Here is a 19041-nt window from a genome sequence, read left to right as displayed (position 1 = left end):
TTATGAACGATATTTATAAATGACCTGCCCAAAGTCTTGATTAACGTCAAGATTTGCGTGTAATACAATGACGTCGCCTGCCAGTCGGATTTACAAACAGTTCTCAATAATTGTCAAACTTGGTGGAGTCTAAATATATTAAAGTTAAATGGCTCGAAATGCAATTTAAAGACATTCCCTCGTGTCGTTCCTAAGCTTGCTACTTACACGCTGAACTGCTGCTCTTTGGAAAGAATTAATTGGACCCAAAGCTTTACTTTATTGATAATATTTTTTCTGTGGTGAATAGGCCCAGGGGTGTGCTTCGATTTATTAATCGGTGGGCGAAGGAATTCAATGACCCCTATGTTACTAAATCCTTAAATACTTCTTTAGTTCGTCCTATCTCAGAATATGGATGCTGCGTTTGGAACCCTCAGTACGTTGTCCATAGTAAACGCATTGAGTCGGTTCAAAAGAACTTTTTACTTTTCGCTCTACGCGGTTTAAATTAGGATACAAACCAAAGATTACCTTCCTACTCAAATAGACTCCTATTAATAAACTTACTCTTAGCCAATCGTAGACCGATGCTAGGAATAACCTTTATTTTTAACTTTATTCATTGTGATGTGGAAAGCTCTGACTTGTTGTAGAACTACTAGATCCTATATCCCATTAGTGTTGCACCACTGTAGAACCTCCTTCGAACTGCATGAACCTTTTAGAGTGTCATGTGCTAATTATAATGATTTGTACACACTAATCTCTAACGTAGATACCCTTCCCAAATTAAAATCTTTAATACTAACACACTTTGTAAACATGCAAGCAAGCAACCTGGCAGCACGTCGGTAGTAAATTTCCTCGTATTCTGTCCCATATTTTCAATCGCCCCTACTAACACCTAACCCAAACAGGCACGTGCCTGGTGTCATACGGGCCACTTGAATGTACTGACCGCAGTACATTAACGTCCAATAAAAAAAAAAAAAACAGACGCATATGACTTGAACACCATTTTGAACTCATAAACAAGCTTGACAAAGAACAACGACTAGCAAGTACGAATAAATTCAAAGATCTTCGACTCCATCCACCAATCGATCCAGCAGCTCAATGCAGTCATCGCCCAAGTGAACGCCATCGATGAAGACAAATGCGACCCCTGCGATACTACATAAAGTCATTATTCTGCCAGACCAAGTATTTGAGAACATACCAACTGGCCAAGACTCGAGTGGCCAATTTCAACCTACTGGACCATGCGGAGATCGGGACCATCCTCGCCTAAGTGGTCAACTTCTTGTATCAAAACGCAGTACAAGCGGTGGAGCTTAGCCGCCCAATACTCGCGAACGGCGGTGGAAAACGCAACTTACCAGTTTATACACTTGTACTCCACTATATTTGGCGGAAAACAAAGACAAAGAGACATTCGCAGTGATCGGTGATTGTTTCCCGTTTGCCAAGAATATTATTTGGTAAGGCTGGAAGAAGATTCGGGCTACTAAAGGGAGGGCATGCCTCTTGCCCATACCTATGTAATAACTTAGAGCTAGACGCCCTATAGAATATAAGCAACAAGGTCTTCTTGAGCAATATGCAAATTAACACAAAGTAAAATAGCGATTCAGACCAGAAGAGGTGCAAGAGAATGGTAAAGTTACAATCAAAACGAGTTCAGGGAAAACAGATTTAAATCGTAAGCCTAAACCTAATTAGCGTAATGGAGGCCTTGAACATCTTCAAATACGACGCGCTGATCGTCCCCCTACAGCTAAGCGCAGTTTGGCGTGTTAATGGGGTTTTTTTTACTGGCTTATATTAACGACTTTGTCAGTATGGTGGAGCTGATTGAAGAGGTCAGGAAAGAGGCGGCAAAATTTAATGACCCCCGTACCGAAGCCTTGGCAAGACACTTCTTGGAGGAAACATCAGAAGGAATCGGTAGAGTAGATGGAACATCATCTCGTAGGCCTCGATCCGTAATTTTGCATTCCTTTTTGTGCCTTCTTCGTTTAGCTTTTGTTTGCTCCGTCGCAACAGCTAAACTTTTTTTCTATTTATCTCCCACGCTCTCCCACTCTCTCACTTTCGTTGTGCTGCTGCACTTCTTACATTATCTGATCTCCTATGCTCTCCCGCTCTCGCTGTGACTCTTTACTTCTAATCTTCATATTGATTAAGAAAGGGAAATTATGTCTTTCATGCGGCGAACCAAAAACGGTTTTAAGGGCATTTTGACGAGTTTTCGTAAAACTTTTGATATGTTCTTGGCCCTGAACACCCAATTTAATAGTCTTACGCTATTAAATGAGTCTCCTAGGCGCAAAAACACTGCTATTGGTGGGCAGCACGTAGACGGACCCCAACTAAAAGTTAGGCCCGAAATATCGGCCGACAACAGATAACCAATCTGCCTTGCCAAAAGCCCTTATAGTGGTTCCACCGACGAGGCATATTTTTGTTTCGCGGATCTCCCCTGATCAAACATTTGAAGATGTTCTCGCCTTTATACAAGGCAACACCAGTGCCGATAAAATAAAAATTAAGGTGGAAATGTTTAAATTTTCTTACGTTAGGGATATTTCATATTTCAAAATAAATGTCCCTAATGAGCTTTTTAACACTATTTGACCTCCCAACTTCTGGCTACAGTACGTTATTGTTAAGGAGTTCGAAGCGAAGAAAAAGAAAAAGCGGCCTGTAGGAATAACTCTTTCCAGGCCTAATCATACCACTGCGACCAGTTGTGTTTCCAGCTGTGTTCACGGTATATCGGCTAGATCGCCCTATCAGACGCGGGGGTGGAGTTCTCACTCACATCAGAAATATCAATTATCATTATTCGAGGAATGCAACGAATCTATCAAAGGTAGCTCCATTTGTATTACCTGTTCCTACATACCAACATTGTTGGAACTTTCTTTTTATTGGAATCACCCTTCCGCTATTCAGATGGCTTCCAGAAGACTTTTGGATAGAGACCAGTTGGTAGTCCTAGGAGATTTTAATATCCCTGATGCTATTTGGTGCTCAAATAATTTCACCAATACTCTTTTAACTTCTGCACAACATGACTTTATCGCTGGCTTGTTCGACATTTCGCTGTCTCAAGTCAATCATGTGCGAAATTCATTACAGCGCTTGCCCGATCTTTGCTTCTTCTCTGGTCCTGCGAGAGTCAGTTTAGCAAGGGGCGCCTCTGACGCAGCCCGAAGATCCTTGTCATCCAACTGTCGATGTGACCCTTGATATCGGGTGTGACGTACAGAATATTTCTGACCGTCCAGCCAATAAAGTCCTATGTGTTTGCAAGGCAGACTTTGAACGGCTGAATAATTTATGAACGATATTTATAAATGACCTGCCCAAAGTCTTGATTAACGTCAAGATTTGCGTGTAATACAATGACGTCGCCTGCCAGTCGGATTTACAAACAGTTCTCAATAATTGTCAAACTTGGTGGAGTCTAAATATATTAAACTTAAATGGCTCGAAATGCAATTTAAAGACATTCCCTCGTGTCGTTCCTAAGCTTGCTACTTACACGCTGAACTGCTGCTCTTTGGAAAGAATTAATTGGACCCAAAGCTTTACTTTATTGATAATATTTTTTCTGTGGTGAATAGGCCCAGGGGTGTGCTTCGATTTATTAATCGGTGGGCGAAGGAATTCAATGACCCCTATGTTACTAAATCCTTAAATACTTCTTTAGTTCGTCCTATCTCAGAATATGGATGCTGCGTTTGGAACCCTCAGTACGTTGTCCATAGTAAACGCATTGAGTCGGTTCAAAAGAACTTTTTACTTTTCGCTCTACGCGGTTTAAATTAGGATACAAACCAAAGATTACCTTCCTACTCAAATAGACTCCTATTAATAAACTTACTCTTAGCCAATCGTAGACCGATGCTAGGAATAACCTTTATTTTTAACTTTATTCATTGTGATGTGGAAAGCTCTGACTTGTTGTAGAACTACTAGATCCTATATCCCATTAGTGTTGCACCACTGTAGAACCTCCTTCGAACTGCATGAACCTTTTAGAGTGTCATGTGCTAATTATAATGATTTGTACACACTAATCTCTAACGTAGATACCCTTCCCAAATTAAAATCTTTAATACTAACACACTTTGTAAACATGCAAGCAAGCAACCTGGCAGCACGTCGGTAGTAAATTTCCTCGTATTCTGTCCTATATTTTCCATCGCCCCTACTAACACCTAACCCAAACAGGCACGTGCCTGGTGTCATACGGGCCACTTGAATGTACTGACCGCAGTACATTAACGTCCAATAAAAAAAAAAAAACAGACGCATATGACTTGAACACCATTTTGAACTCATAAACAAGCTTGACAAAGAACAACGACTAGCAAGTACGAATAAATTCAAAGATCTTCGACTCCATCCACCAATCGATCCAGCAGCTCAATGCAGTCATCGCCCAAGTGAACGCCATCGATGAAGACAAATGCGACCCCTGCGATACTACATAAAGTCATTATTCTGCCAGACCAAGTATTTGAGAACATACCAACTGGCCAAGACTCGAGTGGCCAATTTCAACCTACTGGACCATGCGGAGATCGGGACCATCCTCGCCTAAGTGGTCATTTTCTTGTATCAAAACGCAGTACAAGCGGTGGAGCTTAGCCGCCCAATACTCGCGAATGGCGGTGGAAAACGCAACTTACCAGTTTATACACTTGTACTCCACTATATTTGGCGGAAAACAAAGACAAAGAGACATTCGCAGTGATCGGTGATTGTTTCCCGTTTGCCAAGAATATTATTTGGTAAGGCTGGAAGAAGATTCGGGCTACTAAAGGGAGGGCATGCCTCTTGCCCATACCTATGTAATAACTTAGAGCTAGTCGAACTTGTCGAAGACCGTAGACTTTTCCTTTCTGACTTTAACGGGTCATTGACGATACCTCGAAGAAAATACCATCTGGAGGCAACTTTCATTGTGCAGTTCGACAATGAGACAGTTGAGGTCCGCAACAGGAGCACCCACACAATAAGTCATCTAATGGCACCCGTACTGACCATTCTGACGGCCACAGAGTACCAACTTTCCTTGGGTTATGTCAACGATGTCGACGTTCAAAATCTTCAGTGGATGTATGACGTCCCCAAAAGGGGTATTTTCCTCCTTCACCCCCTTATCTACTTTGGCGCTGATCACCGTTTCACTGCTGTTCGTCTTATGGAGAAAACTGATTTCCACGAAAGGGATACCAGATGTTAACGCCAGTGAAATCCCTAAAATGAAGTATTGTCAGAAATCCTAATATTAATTCCTTTGAAAAGATTGAATTTTCCTTCACGTATCAGGCTGCAATGGGTTATCATCAGGATTATCATACTTGGTTATTCGAAAGTTAAAAAAATTATTTGTTTTCTATTTAACCGAATAATTTTCAAGATATTTTTATGAGAAGAACACCGACCGAATAATTTCGTGTCTCAAACTGAACTCTGCTTATTGAACTAGGATGGGTGACGATCAAGCCTCGGTTTCGAGCTTTTGTGGATCTTGATGGATTTCGTAAGATTCTGAGAGAGAGCTTAATTGATTCTTTAATTTCTCTTGGATTCAAGTGCATTCGCTCTTGGATACAAGTGCTCTTTTGAAATTTGATAATTTTGTTTTCGAGCTAACGAGTCCGAACTTTGAGCGTGTGACCGCGACAAATAGGAAAGGATGTTTAGACAATAAAATTGTTTAGTCTACTACTGGGGACTTGTGTTTATTCTACTGTCGGACTCGTGTGGAGTTGTGGTGTCCGATGACTGTATGGTTATCATTCGATGATGATTCATGGGTGTACATATATGTGGAATAAGTAGGCATGTACTAAAGTCTATGGGGCTGTGGATATGTCACTATATATATATGAATTTTGAATATAAGTTATGCAACTATTCAAATAAAAAAATCAAATAATAACTTAAATTATATGTAGGAAAGTACAGATTCAGTGTAAATTTATTTTGTTTTTGTTCTTTAATAATATAAAAGAATTTAAAATTGTATTAAAAAAAATAAATAAATAATTTATAAACAAAATAATCATAAATTAATATTTGTGTCTCTACAGTTATTGGGTTATTGTCGAGATGTTGGGCAAGGCACCAAGTGAATTAGTGATAATTAGCAAGTGGTCTGATAATTTGGGTAGCGCCAATAAAACGATCGTAATCATAGCTGCTACTTGTCTTTTGACAAGTTCTTTTTGTTGTTTTTGGTGTAGTCGTACGATTGTTTTAGTTCGCCCTTAAATTAAGTTATTTCAAATTAAATTAAAGGTTTGAACCATTTTATGCTTGACATAAAAAAATTGCAAATAAAAATATTCAAGTTACATAGAATAAACAACATAGTAAGTCTGCCACCATCTGTGGGTGAGTGACTGTTTATGCCACCTCTGTCCACAGAGCTTCCAAGGGCTCGGCCGCTCTTGCTCTCCCGTATATCGGGCCTTTGTGCACTACCCGTCAAGCGAATCTACGTACTTCCGCTCTCCTCTAACGGTATTTTAGATCGCCCATTCACGATTTCCCATCCTTCACTCGCTGCTCCGCTTCCGCACTGTTGAGCTTAGCTTATCAGTTGGGAGCGCGGCTCTTATGTTTAAGCGTAGTCAGACTTTTTTTTCGTTTGCTCATTTTCCAAAGATTTTTTAGCGGCAGTATCGCCCCCATGCACAGTGACTACAATTTTACGTTAATATTAAAAATATTTAAGTCAAAGTTTGAATGCCGTTGCAGTTTGCGATTGGATCTTAAGGAATCTATCAATTTTGGTCAAAGGAAAAAAAAATCTAACCATAAAAGATACTTTTTTTGGCACGGATAATTTAAAATGCCCTCTGCAGTTGGTGTCATTATGAATCCGCCCATATAATACATTATTTTGTTTATAATGTCAGGCCGCCCATATTGATTTCACCCAATATGATGTTCATATTTATCACCCAGAGACGAGCGGTAGACTCCCTTCATGAGATGTGTCCCTCCGAGGTATGTCAGTTCCACCAAGTTCGTCTATTATGGTTTTGGCGATCGTGACCTTTTAGTAGTTTTTGGTTTATCTAACCTCTCCTGATATAATTGGTCCTCAAATAATTCCACAAATACTCCCATGACTTAATCAAAATTTGGGGAACCAATTCGGCTGCCCACAAATATATGTACTTAGTCTGTAAATGTAAGATAGGAGATAAAAGGTAAGTAGTAATTTGAAATATTTGAGTAATCATTAGTTAAGAGTTGACAACGATCCGCTAAGGGCAACCTGTACTAAGTTCGTCTAGGGCTCTACAGCCACATGATCATACAACGGCAGTGCCACACCACGGCAGAGCCACATACCGGAAAAGCCATCGGCAGAGCCAAAGGCATAATTATGCTTAAGCCGTCAACATAGGCTATTATCTTCGGGGCCTTCCTCTCGAACCAGTGCCGTCTGCACTGATTTCCCTTTTGTATACGCATGCTTGTTGGTTGACAGCTATCTGCCCACATAGTTTCTGATAGGTCCAGCAGCTTTTCTAGCGTCTTGAGTAGAATGGAGCTTATCCGCATGTAGTCCTTAGGGCTGACGTGGCTGCTCTATTCTGCTTTGGGCAGGAAGACAATGTGTATAGCTATGTAAATTGAGTGTAGCCTTGGAGGAAATATTCCGTCTAGTCCTTTTGCTTTTATCTCCGCGAAGGAGTATATAGCAAAGTGGATTCTTCTAGAGGATATGAGATCTTTTGGGAGGTGCTCTTCCCTAGTTGCTAGTACCTGGTGCTCGTTGGCATCGTTGATCTCTGTGCAACCTGGGAAGTGCGCGTGCATTAGTGCTGTTAGGGTCTCTTCGCTGCCCTCAGGTCACTGTCCATTGTCGCGGTTGAGCTGACTCTGTATGGTGGGTTGCTTTAAAAGAAACTTCCGTAGTCTAGCCGTTTTTGTGGACGTCTCTATGTTGGAGCAGAAGTTTCTCCAAGAGCTTATTTGCGCCCTGCGTATTTTCTTTTTGTAATTCCTTAGCAGGTTTTTGTATTCCTCGTTGATTATATCATCCTTCGCCTGCTTGGCGAGTTTGAAAATGCTCTGAGGTTATCGCGTTGGAGCGAAAGGTTCCTGTTCCAACAGAGTGGTCTGGTCCTTTTCTTTGTTTGTAAAATCGAGCATGTTGCGTGATATGCGCCTAGTAATTCCTTTAAGATTGTCTCTAAAGACTTTTCTATATCATTTTCAGATTTTACTGTGCCCGGACAAGTAGCGAACTTCCTAGCGATTACTTCTTTGAACCTTCCCTATTTAGTGTTCCGGCGGTTTCTTAAGACTATTAGTTTTGGAGAGTGATCGAATTCGTGTTGGAAATGTATGTACTTTTGGTCTGAGAAGGGTGGACGCTGCGAGTGTTATATCTACAAGGGTGTGTTCCTCCCCCATGTTTGCTATATATAAATTAGTGGAAAGTATAAAGTTTAAAAGAGACTCACCTCTGTCGTTTATATCGGGGCGTCCTCACACGCTGTGTTGCGCGTTGGCGTCTGCACCCACGAGCAGTTGCTGGTCTTTTTGGCTTGGCTCCTGAGTTCTTCTGGTGGGTCCGGCCAATTGTGTGCCATGTAGCAGGAAACTACCAGTAGGCCACAGTCAGGTCATCCGAGCTATAATGAGGTTAACTTGAAGACCCTTCCGTATGAGTTCGGCGGTTCAGCCGTTTTGGTCAGCCACTTTCTCGTCGGGTCATCCATACACTTTAGGAATGCGGGCACTGGCGCTACAGGGTCTTCCTCCACTCGTATAATCAATGACACAACGAGCTGCGCATGCACTTGGTCATCTTGCCATTCTCATCGCTCCTGCCAATGAGTGCCACGATCATTTTTGGTCACCTCACTGGCCTTCTGCAGAGCGTTGCCGTTTGGTGGCAAGCATCTCCTCCACCTTGTTGGCGAAACCGCCGCTTTGATGCCAAAATGGGAAGCTTGGTGAATTGGAGTCTGCTTTCTTCGATCCTTTGCTCGGCCCATGTGAGCTTTACCTTCTCCCCTTCGGATAGGGCAGCTTTTGTCTGACGCCGGCTCTGAATGCGACTTAGTCTACTTTAGTAGCGTTGCGCCCTCGTGGGCGCCAGTAGTAAATTTCCTATCGTGCCTACTAACACTGAACCCAACACGCCCATGCCTGATTTCATACGGGACACTTGAGAGTACTAAACTTAGTGCACAAACGTCCATTATATATAAAAAAAAAATAAAAAACTAGAAAAAAACGGTAGATACACAATTTTTTTTGATTGATATGAAAGCAGGCGTTACCAAATTTTTTTTATCAAAAATGAATAAAATTTATATTGTATTATTTTCTAGTGATCATAGTTCTATCTGCAAGGGTATATAAACTTCGGTGTGCTGAAGTTAGTTTCCTTTTAGCTGATCCGCATGCCCACAGCTCTGCCTTGCCAGAACTGTCCACATTCGAGTCTGCCTTCTCAGTGAATTGTTTTAGTACGCTTTATGTTAGTGCTTCTAAACTAACTACGGCTGTTTTTGGTCTCGCCTATTTTATGCCCCTGTTGGACGCATTTGAAGAAGGATCTGCTTCTATAGAAGTTCTGGTGCATCTGGCCGCTTTGTGCTCTGATTCCAGGGAACGGAAGCATTTGGAACGGAACTCAATCTCCTCAAGGCGACACCTAGTCCAGCCAACTTTCACCCTCCCGAGCCTGATAACTGAATCAGCCCCTGCCTCAGGAGCAGATAAAATTTCGTTTGAGAGGGGAGATCTCCCTCCGGAAATTGACGAACTAGCGGAAGGTTCGCATTCGAGGATAGTACCTCCAGTGCTGCAACTTGCCGGTCCGGGATGACCCATGGGGGATGTTTAGGCCGAGGGAGATGTTTCCGCCGAGGCCGGACAGTTGACGGAGAGATCTGACAACACTGCTCCGCTGTCTCTATGTTCTCTCAATCCATTCATTCGCTCCCTTCTGTGAGCAGCATGTATGTTCATATGTAGGGTAAAATGTGACGTCGTTACAATAAATAGGTTAGGTTACGTTAGGTTAAACCGTTTGGCCCTCATGGGGCTATGAATGCCCTTTGGTTGTCCGGAAGTTTTTGTAAGAACCTTGCGGTTAATTACGCAGTTTTTAAGAGTTCGAGAAAAGAGGTCGTTTTGGTGAAGGCAAGTGGGGCACGAGTTTCTCCTGAAGGCCCGGTTCTGCGCAAGCTCTGTCGCCTTCCTAATGCTGAAGATTTCACCCTAGAATATGCTGCATTATCTTAGCTGCTTATACGACAGCCTCCTACTTCTCTTTCTTAGTGGAGCCGTCGATGTTGAGGTATTAAGCAATTCAATTCAACTGTTCTGTGAAAACTTATCCTCATTCGATTTTTCAATGCCAGCTTGGTGTCTAGTACAATGCCGAGATATTTTACTTGAATTTTCGGGTAAAGAGAATGATATCCTTCTTACCGTTAATAGAAAGTCGTACCTATCCGCCACTAATATATCTCCCAGAGTGTTGACTGCATAATAGAGCTGAGGGTAGTTATTATGCTTATGTCGTCTTCATAGGCGGTTATCTTTTGGGTTTTCCTCTCGGATCTCTTGATCAAGTCGTCCCACCTGATTCTAAAGGAGGAGCGGAGGTCTTCCAACATCCGTATCAGAAGTGACACAAACAATCGCAATTCGGAATCTTCTTTTTGGGCTTTCTCGCTTTGACCTCCACCAGCATGCAGGTCATACAGCCTGCTTTTTCGATCTTTAGCTCGGGCTAATGAGCTCCGCCTTCTCCTCTGACGATGGGGCGGCTTGGGTCTGAAGTCGGGATTGGATGCTTAAACACTTTGGCTGGTTTACTAATAAGTTGTATTATAAAAATCAAATGGAAATTATTAAAGAGAACATAATTTAAATAATTTAAAATTAACATTTTATTTGATAAAAAAGCAGCTATAAAAATAATAACTTTTAATTTTTTTTTCGTTTCTTGATTTCCTGGTCCTGGTGCGTTTTGGTATTGAAAAAATTGTTCTGTGAATCGGGCTTGCATTAATGCTACCAGGACCCCTTTGCCGCTTTTAGTTCAATGCCCGTTGTTCCGTTTAAACTGACTCCGTAAGGTAGGTTGATTAGCTTGCAACCACCGGAATCCAGTCCTGGTTCGGAATATCGGGCATGATACACGGGGAGGGTATAGCTGGAGCCTTTTGAATTAAATTGATATATACCAAACTTAATAATAATGATATGAAAAATGAATTCATATTTTAAATAATTTTTTGTATTAAGTTTTCAGAGTCCGTTTCATTAGCACTAAAGGCAGTGAAAAATACGAAATCCAACTTATTTACTTGGATATATAACCAACAAGAATGAGTAAGTTTTTATTTTGGATTATATTTAGACTTTATCAGTATTCAACTGTATAGATTGTGTATTATAAAATTTAACAAGAAAGGAAGATAACTTCGGCACGCCGAAGTTTATATACCCTTGCAGATAGAACTTCTATGAATAGGAATCCGTACAATATAAATGATATATATTTGTGTTAAAAAACAATGAAGTAATACCTGCTTTCATTTCATTCACCTATACATATTATATTTGCAGTTTTACATTCACAGATTTGCATTTTTCCTCTACATAAAACGATCGTTTGTATGGCACCTATGTGATATAGTCGTCCGATTTTCATGAAATTTGACACAAAATTTAAGACTAATATAAAATGGCTATACCTAAAATTTGATGAAAATCTGTTGAAAACCGAAAAAGTTATAATTTTTAATTGTATTAATTTCTGGATCGTTCCTATGGGAGCTATATGATATAGTAGTCCGATAAATATAAAATTTTACACAAAAATTGTAGAATAATAAGAAATGGCTATATCTCAAATTTGATCCAATTCTATTTAAAACTGAAAAAGTTAAGATTTTTTTTGTAAAAATTTTCCGATCATTCCTATGGCAGCTATATGATATAGTCGTCCGATCCGGCCCGTTCCGACATATATACGAGTAAGAGTATATAGAAGGCTAACTACAAAGTTTCATTCAGATAGCCTCAAAACTGAAAGACTAGTTTGCGTAGAAACGGACAGACGGACAGACGGACAGACGGACATGGGTAGATCGACTAGGCTGTTGATCCTGATCAAGAATATATATACTTTATATAGTCGGAGGTGCCTCCTTCACTGCGTTGCAAACTTCTGACTGAAATTATAATACCCTGCAAGGGTATAAAAATAGACTCACTTGAGCATCACTCTGAAAATTAAAGAAACAAAAATTATGTATATGTTTTATAAATTATTATTCGTTACGAGACAAATATTAATCTAATATAAGTTTTGTTTATTATATCCAAGCATGAAATAATTTTGTCAAGAAGTCTAAGTTTTGTTGTCTATCTATCTGCCAGTCTGCAATCACGCTGCCTGTTCATCTGCCTGTACGTCTGTCAATTACAATGTAAGCTAGTCTTGCAGTTTTTTAGCTACATACATATCATATATCACAATCGAAGCTAGATCGACGACAATATATTTAGCTAATGTATCGTCAAATTACTATAAAATTGTAATATGTTTTTTATACCCTTGCAGGGTATTATAATTTCAGTCAGAAGTTTGCAACGCAGTGTAGGAGGCACCTCCGACCATATAAAGTATATATATTCTTGATCAGCATCAACAGTCGAGTCGATCTAGGTATGTCCGTCTGTTCGTCTGTCCGTTTTTAGGAAAACTAGTCTCTCAGTTTTAAAGCTATCAGAATGAAACTATGTAGTTAGTCTTCTATGGAACGGACGACTATATAGATAAAGTTAAAGAGGAATAATTCCAATCTGTGAATGTCAAATGGTAAATATAAAATAAATAGGTGAATGAAATGAAAGCAAGCATTACTGCATTGATTTTTAACATAAATATGTAAGTTAAAGATCATTAGTTATTTTTTTATTAAAAAATAATCTTTATTATTTTGAGTTGGATTAAGAACTAAATTTGCCTAAGCTTAACAATCGATTATATAGGCTGCTTGCTGCTCCATCGCTGTCACCGTCTCTGCCGCCGTCATTACTTCCGCTGATGTTCTTTGTTTTTCCGCTGACGTTCTTTGTTCTCATTAGCCGGTTATGACGATTTGTAACTATTGGCCGCTTCCAATTACCATTGGTCAATGCATTGATTTCCACATTGGCAGATGCCCTAAGTATGGTAAGCCACGTGCGATGAGCTTGCATCTTTTGGGTAGCGATCTTGGGAACACTAATCCGAAAGTTTCCAGAGTTGGTAGTAAATTGAACTTCAGGTTTCTTCACCCGGTTTCGCCATATGTACTGAGCTTGCATCTTCTTTGTCAACGATTTTAGAAACTAGGTTGTTAGCTCTTCCCTCCTTAAACTCGACTGTCCTCGGTCGCAACGTAAAAGACTACCGGTCCGGATTGTGTAGGCTTTTCTTGCATTTCCGGAAGAGGGGCGGTTGTCTTTCCATCTGTTTACGTTTTCGTAGGAGTGCTGTGGCCATGCCTATTATTACTATCAGGGTTCCCTTAAATTTAGTAGTGCAGTTACACAAGTAATGAATTACTTAAATCTAACAATTTTTCTGAGTTACAAATAGTCTTATCATTATGGGATTCGCATGGTTCTGTTATTGCAAATAGTTGTTTCTTACATTTTAACAAATTGTCGTGTTTTATATCATTTATAATTTGGGCTTTCTTTATTGCTTTCTGCAGTTGTCTGTTTTTATGGTTGGTAAGCTAATAATGTAAAGGAGGTAGTTACCATTTGTGGCTTATTTGACCTTAGGAAACTCTACGCTCAAAAATAAGTTATTTTCCTTTCTGAAAATATCTTCTACTTTTGTGGTTTCTGTGGTTGTAAATACAAATGTGTTTGATTTTGCCCATGTAATTGCGTGTATTATATTAGTTATTTCTTCTGGTATTAATTGTATTTTTATTTTTTAAGAAAAAAAGCAATAACTTTTAGATTTTGAATTTCTTCCGAGCTCTGAGCCTAATTGATTTATTGCTAATTGCTAAGAGGGTTCCGTAATATTTAGGTGAAACCATTTCGTTTTCATTGAAGCTTAATAGCCCGGTGACACCTTTTTTCCATGATGAATATTCAGTTTTGTTTCCTGAATAATCTCTAAGCGATCGGACAATATCTGGTAATTTATCTAACTCACTTAAATTGTGTGCAAATTCTTTCTTAATTTCCTGAACTTCATATTTAGAGAAGTCCTTATTCGGATTTAATATTTCCTTTACCAAGTTACCGAGGTTTTTTCTCTAGAACTATTTTTATGTTTTCCTCAATCTCACTCTCTGTTATAATTCGTGCGTTTAGTCGTGTGCTTGAAGAAGGTCCTGTACGGTTTGAGAGTCTGTCAACTAAGTCTTATTCGGTCATTTTGATATATGGACAATTGATAAAGGATTTTGATTTTGTTTTCACTCACAATCAAAAGTTGGATCTTAAATAATTAGTAAATAGTTCGAATTTTGTTTTCTTATTTTTGTTGAGAATTCTTAATTGCTAATTGTGTTAATTTCTTTTCAGTGTTATTGATAGAAGATTTTGATTTTGTTTTCACTCAAAAATCAGAAGTTGAATCTCAAATAATTAGTAAATAGTTCGAATTTCGTTTCCTTACTGTTGTTGAGAATTCTTAATTTTGAATTTTGTTCATTTCTTTTCGATGTTATTATTTTTTCCAAGTGTACTTAAAACTATTCTTACACAAATAACATTCCTCGGCGTGCTCTCGTGACGATAGACTTGGCGGATCCCTTTTTGTCCCACTCTGCGGCGATTCCTCACGAGTGTGGGTCTACTGGGGGCCTCCTCTATAGCTTTTCTCACGTTCCCTCCGAACGGGTACTAAAGTAATCTCGGCAATAATTTCTGTCCCGGTCTTTCCTCCAGCTACAATTCCTTTACACTAGGGGTAGCAACTGTTTTCGCTCCTCCGGTTCGCGTTGTTTGGATTTCACTCATCACGTATTAGGCGGAGTTATTTTTTTTACCGATCGACGCGGAACTTGGCACCTTTCGAGGATTAGAACCAGGTCCCTGTTCGGGCGCCAGTTAAAGATTATTAGTTATTTTTTTATTAAAAAATAATCTTTATTATTTTGAGTTGGATTAAAAACTAAATTTGCTTAAGCTTAACAATCGTTTATATAAGCTGCTTGCTGCTCCATCGCTGTCACCGTCTCTGCCGCCGTCATTACTTCCGCTGATGTTCTTTGTTTTTCCGCTGACGTTCTTTGTTCTCATTAGCCGGTTATGACGATTTGTAACTATTGGCCGCTTCCAATTACCATTGGTCAATGCATTGATTTCCACATTGGCAGATGCCCTAAGTATGGTAAGCCACGTGCGATGAGCTTGCATCTTTTGGGTAGCGATCTTGGGAACACTAATCCGGAAGTTTCCTGAGTTGGTAGTAAATTGAACTTCAGGTTTCTTCACCCGGTTTCGCCATATGTACTGAGCTTGCATCTTCTTTGTCAACGATTTTAGAAACTAGGTTTTTAGCTTGTATAATTTATATTGTATTAATTCCTAGTCATCGAAGTTCTTTCTGCAAGGGTATATAAACTTCGGCGTGCTGAAGCTAGCTTCCTTTCCTGTTTTAAATATGTAGGTTTTTATAGTCTTATATTTGAGATTTGCACCGGGAGATCAGGGAGGCGAGTTTATGAATTAGGATTATAAGATTTAAGAAATTATGACATTTAAAAAAATATAATGGAATACTTATATTTATAACCACGGCGGAGTTTACATCAGTACAAAAATCAAGACACACTTAAAGTTAGCGATGATTTAACACTTTGTACTGTTACCGGCTTTTTTTGGTTCTGCTACGGCTTTCCACACCTGCACTCGCCTTCTGCAACTTTTACGGTGTTTCTTTTATGCGATTCTGCGAAGACTCTGCTTTTAAATTTTTAAATTGACGTTGATGCACTACGGTCAGTAATAAAAGTGGCTCATATGAAACCAGGCATGGGCCTGTTGGGTTAAGTGTCAGTAGGCGCGATACGAAATATAGAAAAGAGGACGAGGAAATTAACTACTGGCGTGCTGATAAATTCCTTGCCTGCATGTGTACTAAATGGGCTAGAATTAAAGTTTTTAGTTTCGGTAGGCTTTCTACGTTAGAGATTAATGTGTACAAATCGGTATAATTTGCATACAATACTCCAAAATGTTCATGCAATTCAACGGAGGTTATACAGTGGTGCAACACTAAAGGTATCTAGGATCTAGTACTTTTACTTGGTGCATGGAATGAATGAGGTTATAGATAAATGTCAAGTATAGTTCTAAGGTTGGCTATGGAAGGTAAGTTAAATAGGAGGATTCTAATAGTGTAAGAATAAGTTAGTCATAACTTTGGGCAGGTCGTTAATAAATAATGTACAGAATGTATGGAAGCCATTTATAATATAGGAAGAGAGCTTCAAAAGATTTATTGTTGTTGATCTTCGCTTAATAAAATCATCGTGACATGGAGAAATAACTGATCTACAAAGGTGCTGCAAATAAGGAATTATTATAGTTTCGAAAAGTTTTGGGATGGCCGACAACTTAGAGATTTCTCTATATTTGTTGGCATCCGATTTGATACATTTTTGGTAGAGAAAGGGGGAGGTTTCTAAGGATAAAGTAAACAATTTTAGATGGGGAATGTATAGGGCGTCAGCACAATACCTGAGCATACAGCCAGGAATTCCGTCGGGACCACGCGAAAAACTGGCTTGACACAATGAAGATCTAAAATAAGAGAGCTTTCGTTTAGGCTAGGACAGAAAATTAAGTTTGTTTTGGATATGTCGTAGGAATAAGTTTGATTTGAGTCCAGAAAGTTTGAATAAGTTGGTTTAAATAACTGCGAAAATAGATCGGCTATTGCCAGATAATTATTTACGGTAGTGATTTGAAATGAAAGCGAGGTAGGATTTGATTTAATCATACGCTTAGTGTTAACAAAATTATAAATCTCTTTTGGGTTCTGACAGAACTAGACCCTGCAACGAGTCAAACTGCCCGTTCAGCACAGGAAAGCTTGACTGAGCAGATAAATAAGAGGAAAGGGCTCATCTAGAAGCAGAGATATTAAATTTCGCATACATCCTCGATTTTATTTGTTTAAGGCGACAAAACTCATTAGTAAACCATGGAGGCTTTTTCGAGATTGGCGGATAGTTTAACGGAACACATCCAATAATAAATGACTTCATGGCATTGTAAAAAATATCCGCGACATCACTCAGTACAATCAGAACACATATATATTTTGGACCAATTAAATTCTGAAATAAAATTATTGAGCCGTCCGTCTTTCGGAAACAACGGACTTCTTTGGATGGACAGTTAGATATATTCTGTCAGCCAGGCCCAACATCGAGAGTCACATAGAAAAAAGGATGATACGGATCTTCGGGTTGCGTCAGAGGTGCCACTAACTCATGCGCTCTAAGGAAATTCGTAGATGGTTGACTTGAGACAGCGAAATTTTAACAAGCCAGTATTAAAATCATGTTGTGCAGAGCTTAGGAGAGTATTTGTGGAACTATTTGAGCATCAAGTAGCCCCAGAGATATTAAAATCACCTAGGACTACCAACTGGTCTCTATCCAAAAGTCTACCGGAAACCATCTGTATGAAATGTGGTTCCACTAAATGGGAGTTCCGATAATGGAGGAATGTAGGTACAGGTAATAAAAATAAAGTTTTTAAATAGAGGAGTCAACCGATATTAAAAATGAAAATCTCCAGCTTTAACCAGGATTCTGTGAGCACACTTACCTGAAAAGCAAACGAAAGGCTATCAGAACATAAGTTAGTTAGAGCAAATCGTGTTAAAGAACTCGTTAGGGACATTTATTTTGAAAGATAAAATATCCCTAACGTAAGAAAATTCCATCTTTACCACCGAAATCTTTTTTTTATCGGCTCTGGTCTTGCCTTGGAAAGTCGCGAAACAAAAATATGTCTCGTCAGTGGAACCGCTATAAGGGCTTTTGGCATGGCAGAGGGCTGTGCCGAGGGAGGCTGCTGCTGTTGTTGTTCGCGGGTTTTTGAGATTCGCCTAGATGCTGATCACCAATTGCGGTTCTTTCCGCCTGGAAGACTCATTCAGTAGCGTAAGGCTATTAAATTGGGTATTCAGCGCCAAGAACATATCATGAGTTTTGCGAAAACTAGATAATATGTCCTTAAAACCGCCCTCGGTTTGCTGCATGAGGGACACCATCTCCATCTCCACCTCGCGACTGGGTTCGCAGTAGTAACGTTGGCCGATGTTTTTCCTTATATCGTCCACCGTCCAAACTGCAATTCCAATGCACTTGGCGTGCAAGATGTTGTCGCACGGCCAGTATCCGATGTTAAGGTCACCTGCAGTAATGGGCTTTTTGCAGGTTTTGGCGACATAGACAATTAAGAATTCATATTTGGGATTTACCACTATACTTAAATGTTATGAAGATAAGCAAGAGAGAACGATAAAGCTGCTTAAAATAAGCAAGAGAGCGGGGAAGCAAGCAACGTTTTGCTGCCGTGACCGCGCATACAACGGCTAAACGAGAAAGGCACAAAAGGAATGCAAAAAGAAAAATGCAAATGCAAATGCAAGTCCCAGCAGCACAATTAAATTTAAGAAATAATCTCAATTAAATACACAAACAAGTAAATCTGCATGCACACACGAAGTGACACACACTCGGTGGAACATGGTGTGTGAACAAGTCGCGAGTGCGGTTGCACTGCGGTGGTGCTCCCGCAATTTGTGTTTGGTGCGCGGGTTGCGGCAGTGTCCCCTGCGCCACGGGGCGCCGGCAGGCTGCGTAAAGCTGGCGGCGATACTCACGTGCAGAGCCGGGTCCCAGGCGTTCGCGGAGGATCCGAAAAAAAACCAAACCTCGGATTCCAATGATCCGAGTCGACGGAGAGAGTGGTGAGAGCATGTTTGTTGTTGCCTCTGTTGCTTTCACG

At 39.9% G+C, this 19041-nt stretch overlaps 1 long non-coding RNA gene and 1 pseudogene across 4 annotated transcripts in view; both read left to right on the top strand.

The window, feature by feature from the left end:
- The window catches only part of LOC147644614 (uncharacterized), a 212046-nt gene that overhangs the window by 105447 nt on the left and 87558 nt on the right, over nucleotides 1-19041 (top strand). For 2 of the 3 annotated variants that reach the window (XR_015270188.1, XR_015270189.1), the window contains one exon: nucleotides 11296-11382. This is a non-coding gene — a long non-coding RNA (uncharacterized LOC147644614). Of the gene's footprint in view, nucleotides 1-11068; nucleotides 11127-11295; nucleotides 11383-19041 lie in introns of those variants that run through there. The other variant, XR_015270190.1, reaches the window with a different exon arrangement.
- LOC147644616 (uncharacterized) lies at nucleotides 1824-7365 on the top strand (annotated as a pseudogene). Its single transcript, XR_015270195.1, has 2 exons — nucleotides 1824-1929; nucleotides 4303-7365. The product of XR_015270195.1 is annotated as an uncharacterized LOC147644616 (transcript).

This window comes from Drosophila serrata, unplaced genomic scaffold (assembly GCF_035046125.1).
Source record: "Drosophila serrata isolate PLE 108 unplaced genomic scaffold, ASM3504612v1 contig_128, whole genome shotgun sequence".
Classification (NCBI taxonomy): Eukaryota; Metazoa; Arthropoda; class Insecta; order Diptera; family Drosophilidae; genus Drosophila; species Drosophila serrata.
The sequence above is the reverse complement of the archived record's forward strand: the minus strand, read 5'-3'. Positions and strand labels throughout refer to the sequence as shown.